The sequence below is a fragment of the Callorhinus ursinus genome, unplaced genomic scaffold (assembly GCF_003265705.2).
Source record: "Callorhinus ursinus isolate GAN/ISIS: 27379988/994484 unplaced genomic scaffold, GSC_fseal_2.0 scaffold3, whole genome shotgun sequence".
NCBI classification, from domain to species: domain Eukaryota; kingdom Metazoa; phylum Chordata; class Mammalia; order Carnivora; family Otariidae; genus Callorhinus; species Callorhinus ursinus.
The window spans coordinates 85,616,816-85,624,581 of NW_027397065.1; positions in this window are offsets into that span (position 1 = coordinate 85,616,816).

Here is a 7,766-nt window from a genome sequence, read left to right on the forward strand (position 1 = left end):
TTTCTTTCTTTCTTTCTTTTTTCTTTCTTTCTTTCTTTTTTTCTTTCCTTCTTTCTTTTTTTTATTTATTGTTTTTTTATTTGAATTCCAGAATACTTAATATACAGTGTTATATTAGTTTCAGGTGTATGACGTAGTGATTGAACAGTTATATGCATTACTCAGTGCTCATCATGGTAAGTGTACCCTTTAATCCCCATCACTGGAAAAATTACTATTAACTATCAAGAAAAGACAATTTCCGATTCTATTGCTATCTCAGTGTGTTTAATATGCAGTCTATAGGGAGCAAAGAATATTTTTTGCCATCACCTTCCTAGCATCCCGTGATTATCACATAAGGTGGTGGTTCTCAGCTGGGAGTGGTTTTGCCCCACAGGGAACATGTGGGGCAATGTTTGGAGACGTTTTTTGTTTGTCACAACTTGGGGACAGGCATGCCACTGGCATCTAGTGGGTAGAGGTCAGCGATGTTGCTGAACATCCTACAATGCACAGGATAGCCCTTTGCAACAGAATTATTCAGCACCAGTTGTCCATAGTGCTGAGGTTGGAAAACTCAGCATAAAGGGATTTAATGATAATAGAATTTATTCAATGTTGAGGCTCCAAATGACACACAAAAAACTGGCTTTATCTAGGCTCTGATGATGAATTTATTCTAGATTCAGTTGGAACAAATATTTACTAGGTTCCCACTGGATGACCCTTCCTGCATAATCATCCTACCTCGTGAGCCTCTTTTTTATAAAAGAGTACCCTATCTGAGAGAGGTCTTGCCCAGCGTCAGAGCATCAGCAAGTGTGGAGCAAGGATTTGAACTCAGAATCTTTGCTTCTGAGACCCGACTCAGTAGGGAAGGGCTGTCACGGTGGTACCATGAGTCCTTGCTTGGCAGGGCTCCTCATTCACGAAGCCTCGATGGTGCTCAGGGTCTGGCTATATGATGTCATTCGTGGTGTCAACATCCTTCTGAGAACTGGTGCTGAATTCTTGTCTTTCAAAATTGGCTCTGTGAGAAATTGAATGGGTGACAGCAAGCAATTATTTCTTTCCTTTTTTGCCTGTGTCCTCTGGTCTGATTCAGAGGCACAAAGGAAAAACATTCTATAGGCGTGGAGTGCCAATGGATGGCTGTGAATGGGTCTGAGCCACATGACATGGAATGAATGGGGAACGGGAAGCTTCAAGGCGTTTCTCATGGGAGGCCACGTCTGCTGGTTTCACTTCAAGAGTATGGTGACTGAGGGGCTCCCCCTGGCCACAGTGGAAGGGCGCTCTGCGAGGCCCCCAGTTGGCCAGACTCTCGGGCCCCTAGAACATCACAAATTCCTGCGTGCACATGTTTCTCCTTCACTGAACCAAATGTGGCCCAGTGCAGCTCTGTGCTGACTCCTTGAAACTTGCAGCTGCTTTGGCGAAGGAAACTTTTCATTTCCTTTGGCGTTGATGGGCTTTAGAAAGCCGGGCAGATGTTTCTCTGAGCGCAGCACCACCCCTAGGAGCAGGCGGACAATCAATGTCTAACCTGTTGCCGGGCAGCTCAGGCATCATGAAAGAGACTTAATCTCCAACGATTAAACATTAAGTGCTTTCTAACATTTAAACATGAGGCTCGTTTTATGATTGTGAAAGCATCAGTAAAGCAAGGGGGAGAGAAGTTTACTGCTGCTTAACTTGAGCAGCAAATTGAATTTCTATCGACGAGGAGAAGTGCTTCTCCCTCTGGATGGAGAAGATGGGCAGAGGTTTGTGGGTTTAGAAAAAATACAGTAATAACGTTTATAGAGATGAAACTGTCAACACTACCCCTAATACTGCAGATTAATTTTGACAGTCATGTTCATAATGCAGGGGTGAGAGGGATCGCCTGTGTCCCTGGGGACTATGTCTAGAGATGAAACCAGAAAAACACAGTATTTTCTGGGCTTGCTTTGCTGTATTTAATCTTTCAATTTTTTTTCCCTCATTGTACAAACTCTCATCCATAGGTGTGAACACATTAGCATAAAATACTCTGTACTCTGGGCATATTTTTATATCTGTTTTTACGCCAGCACAGATTTCTTTTCTGGCATTGGGCACATCACAAAAACAGCTAGCATCGACTGAGTTTCTTCGTGTCCCAGGCACTGTTTGGTGGACAGTCCTGACTTCCCCAGGACTCATGTAACTGTCTGAGACAGGCTTTCTGTGGTGCTGTTTTCCAGGAAAGGAAGTGAAAGGGGGGTGTTGTAGAGATGCTGGGCAGCCCAGCTGGGACCTGAACCCCAGCAAGCTCACTGCTGGTTCTGCTGTGTGCCTTCAAGTGGGCCTTGCTCTGCTTGCTTTCCCCTTTCTATGTGCAAAGAGGGGTCCGTGCTCCTACAAATTGCTGGGCTCCAGACCATGGGGTGGAGATGGGGTGGAGATTTGTGAAGAGGGTAGGGAGCCAAGTAATCTTCACACTGAACAAAGGAATCACCAGCCAGAAATCACTCACTTAAGATGTCCTTCTTTGCCGCTTTACTGGCTTGGGGCCAAGTGAGCCAACACAGAACCTTATAGGTTGTCTTCACCCGAGGGAGTTTCACGCTATAGCAAAAGGCTTTCCTTGAAGCATCTCAATTCTTGCTCTCTAAGGAAGTATATACATCTCATGTACTAATTTATTTGATTATATTAAACAATTTTCAACCTCCCCAGACAGCAATTTCATAGGGTGCAGCCATAGTTAACGTTTGTTATATTGATATTTATGACTAAAGACAAAACCACCCTTAATCAGATTTGGCAATTTGATGGGAGGGGCTTTCCTTTGTATCAATCAGACATTTTCTTTCCCTTATAGATGCTTGCTCCTGATCCTGTTTTCCGGTTTCAGGTACCCTAATGTCACTCCTTTTCATCTGATGTACGCTGTAACCCAGCCGCCTTCCAGTTTGCATTATTCATGAACATTGGTCCTCCTTTTATTTGTCACTCTGCTTTATCGGTTTGCAATTTACAGAGTTTGTGACTTTGTCTTGTCACAACTTACCAAGAAGAGTCTTACACAGTCGATGATATTTCTAGCAATAATGTTGGAAGAGTTAAAAAAAAAAAGTCATAAAATATCAGAAGTTTTAAAGCCCTTCAATTCTATTGTCAATATTTTTGTTTTCGGTGCCTTTTCCACATCTTTCTTTTTTTTTTTTAAAGATTTTATTTATTTATTTGAGAGACAGAGAATGAGAGATAGAAAGCACGAGAGGGAAGAGAGTCAGAGGGAGAAGCAGACTCCCCGCTGAGCAGGGAGCCCGATGTGGGACTCGATCCCGGGACTCCAGGATCATGACCCGAGCCGAAGGCAGTCGCTTAATGACTGAGCCACCCAGGCGCCCTTTTCCACATCTTTCAACTCATCTTATTTCAAAGCTCACCAGCTTGCATGGAATCACTTCCTTCATTGACATGTCCTACTTTTTGCTCACTTTTGCTTTTTTACATGTATCTGATCTGTCCCACAAGGGAGACCCTTTGACTCTCGATGGTTAACTTTCTTTGCTTCAAGAAGTGCTTGAGAAGTGAGGGTTCATGCAGATTAAGGCCTGGCGAGAACCAGCCTCAGGGAGTAGCTGCGGGGAGCACCTTGGCTAGGAGTAGATGTTGGCAGAAATGGCCAGCCTTCCACTTTCTCAAGAGTTTTGCTTTTTGCCTCAATTCGTGATTCGTCCTTTGAGTAAAGTTGCTAACATCAATACATAGCTGTTTCCAATCATGAGTCTAAGACCGTGTTTTGGGACAAGCACAATTATCCTTCAGATGAGTCACCTCCTAGATTCTGCCAAGCCTTGTCTCTGCTCCTCTCCAATATGTGAATAAGGAAGGTGTGAGTGTGTCCAAAAAAAATGGGAGGGAAATGGTGCTCATGATCTTATTGAGAACCAGTTGACTGTAATTTATGCATATTTTCTTTATCCTTATGTTTCATAAATACATGAATGAGACTCAGTGTAGGCTGCAGATCAGAGAGAGAGAGGGTGCACCCAGCATGGGTGCACTGAGCATGCTAACGGCTCATGTAGGCAACAGAGTGAGGAGAGAAGCTGGCCACAGCACTCACTGGCTCTGGGAAAATGCGAAAAGCACTTTGTTTTTCTCAGCCTCAAATTTTTTTTTTCATAAAAAAAATTTCAGAGTTAAACGGAAATAACTGTAAGAACTTCCTAGCATCTTAGAGAGCCTCTGAGCTCTCTCATAATATGCCAGAATTTTCTTTGGAAATTTCTTGAAGAAGGACCTAGAGACCTTTCAGAGAAGGGTACCAAATGTAATTGAACAGTTGATTTGGTAAGACTGGGAAGAAAAGCTTTAAGGAGCAAGAATTATTATTATTTGCCTCGGCAGAGGAAAGACGAGAGGTTGATAGTAATTTTAAGATAATACAGTAATCAAAAAAAAAATGAATCTAGTAAGAAGCCTAGCTGTTCTTTAAAGTTAATGTGTTGTGATTTAAAAAAAACAAATGCAATATGCTCATTAGAGAGAACTATAAATTGCTAAAGAATTCACACACACAAAGACAAAAACAAATTGTATCCCTCAAAATCAGCTTTTAATCTTTCATTGGATTTTCTCCTAGGATTGTTCTCTAGTTTAAGAAAGTCTAAACAATGTTGCGTGTTATACAATTCAGTATCTTGTTATTTTAAATTTATATTAAGATGAGCATTTCTAAATGTTATCACTTTTTGTAAACATTTTTATAGCTTCTTATTATTCTTTTGTGAGATTATTCCATAGCTTATACCTATAATCTTTTATATAATCTTTTGCTTCTAGTCATAACCCTGTAGAAAACATCTTACATAACACTTTGCTCTATATTTTCACTATTTCTCCATAACAGAATACGATTCCTGAGTTTCCTGGGTCAATGGAAATACACATGTTTGAGTTTGCCGATAATATTGTCCAATTGCTTTTCGAAAGAATTCTGTCTAGTTGTATTCCCAACGGCAGTATGCTTCCTGTCTCACCCATATACTCCACAGCAGTTATAACTGTATAATTTTATAATATATTTTAATTATGTAATTATGTTATGATTGCAGGCTAATTTGATAGAGAAAACTATTACTTGCTTCAATTCTTTCTCTCTCTCACACACACACATGAATACTTTTTCATGTGCTTGTTAATAACGTTTGTTTCTTCTTTTTGTAAATGTCTCTTCATGATCTTGGTCCATTTATTTGTGAAGTCTTAGTGATTTTGACCAATTACCAGATGAACTTAGATTTTTCCAAGGACATGCAAGCATGGCATGATTCTTTAAAAATCCACACGCATTGGAATGTGTTGGAAAGACTTATACCTCTGAGTGAGTGCAGCCTGAGGGAAAATGCCACAGCTTGAGTGAGTCACTTTGCTTTTCTACATCTGTGTCCAACTCTGTTAAATAGGCATCAAATGAGATTATCTTTATGACCATGAAAGTATGCCCTTGGAGAAGAAGGGGGCAAGAGATCTCAGAGGTAGTGCCCTGTTGGTCAGAGACACCAGAGCAATGACCCTTACTATGGTGTCAGATAGGCACCTCCAGATCCCTTCCAGCAAGTTTTCTGAAAAGGAATTTTCCAGCAAAAATTCAACAGTTTGAGACTTATATGTGTGTCTTGCCTACCTCTATCTATCTATCTATCTATCTATCTATCTATCTATCTAATCATCCATCATCTGTCATCATCCATCCAATCTTGTCTTTACTCAAGAATTCTTGGAGCGGACCTAAGGTGCACTTACCAGGTACTTCCCTCCACAGCCAAAACTGCAGGTGGTCTACATGACAGCCCTTGTGCCCTCAGACCTGTTGCTCAGGTAAGCTCCCCTCTCTCTGTCTCCTCTCCTGAGCCCCCTTTTCCCTTCTGGTGTGCTGCCTCCGGTTTTGACTTGCACTTCAACGACACCTCTCTGTCCTGATCCCTGAAGAACATCTTGCCTGAGGTAGTTGGACCATTCTGGAGGGGAAGGGACAGTTCCCTGTCACTCCGGAGCCCATGGCTTGCCCCCTCTGCTGCAATTTAGCAGAACTAGGTTTCTGTCTTCTCAGCAGGGCGCTGAAGCAGAAATTACTGGTGGTCATTGTTCTCCCTTGCAATTGAAAGCAGCAGAAAAAAATATATCTGGATTCTAATTGCAACAATCAGTGAAATTAATTGTTCACCAAAAGGAGATTTTTATTCTGAATCACATAAATGATTTTGGAGGATAAGAACTTTCTTTGTCTGTGATTGCAAAGATGGGATAGTCTTGGTGTCCTGAGATGTCCTCAAAGAAACAACCAGGTGGTGTCTCTGGGTCTCTTCCCCATTCCGTAATTTTTATCTCTCTGTTACCCACTTGCCATGGCATGGTGAAGGTCTGGTATTTTTTGTTTTCAGAAAGAATTATTAGACCTCTGGATTAATAAAACAAGAGCTAGTGAGGTTAAGATTTTAATGCTTTTGATTATTCACAAATTTCTATTTCACAGCCTTTGCAGAAATTTTAGCCTCTAGCTAAACAATCATTACTTCACAGTAATTTTTTTCCCCTGAAGTGGATAGCCTTATATTCGCTGGCTTACCTTCCAACATAAATCCATTTATTTCAATCTCTTCACACAGCTGAGGTTCTTTGTCAATTGCTAATTATCACTCACACTATGCAGAAATGCATTTTCTCTGTATTCATGACATAGCACTTCTATAATCTCAGCCCCACAGTGAATGTTCCAACAGAGAAAGGTCTGTGTACCAGGTAGATGTGGTAAAACCATTCTCCCCCAGCCTGAAGTAAAATAAAAGGCTGTGCCTTATTTGGGGGTCTTGTTGTTATTAAGAATGATGTTTCAAGGCTGATACATCATCTCTCTGATTTACAGCAGCTTGAGAATATGAACATATGATAAAGCATAACTTATAGCATTTAATTAAGAATGGGCAGCTGTTTACAATGGTCTGGAATCCAACCTTATCATTCCGAATGAGTTACCCCCACTTATCTGTATATGACTCTGCAAGTCAGGAAATCACATGTGTTTTAGCTTCAAGCACACAAGAATGAGCATATGAATCAAATTAAATGAAAAGTAGTTGATTAATCAAATGCAAAGTAATCGATCTTAAGGATAATTTTTGTTTGGAGAATACGTGGTTACCCATGAACTACTTACATAATATTAATAGTTAACAGTATTAAGAGCTTACCTCATGTCAGTCCATCAACTTGGTATTTTGGGGGCATTTAACATTGTACTAACAATGCATAATTCCCAGGCCCCAGTTGTAGTAATTAGAATGAGACCTAAAGAATGAGTATGAACCAAGCATTTGAGAGAGGGGATAGAGGAGAAAAATTATACTCTAGGTAGAAGCAACAGCAAAAATATAAAAGCACTAGAAAATAGTTAGAATTATAGAAGTGAAAGTTTATCAAAGCTGAATTTAGTAGAGGGACTATAATAACAAGGTTTCTAAGTAGATAAATTAGTTTGGGGCGTAAATAGGTAAAGTTTGGACTTTATTGTAAGGATGAGTTATTGGATCTTAATCAGAGAAATGCTGAGATTTGATTTGTGTGTTAAAATGGTGATTCTGAGTACAGCGTGGAGACTGAGTCAGAGGATGAGAACTGGAGCCTGGAAGTCCAGTGAGGAGGTTTGGGGGGGCGGTCCCAGACAAGAACTGATGCCCACCTGCCCCAGCAGAGGGGCTGGGTCAGGAGGAACGGATGGGTTGGGATGCTGTGCAGCAGGTGGGGCT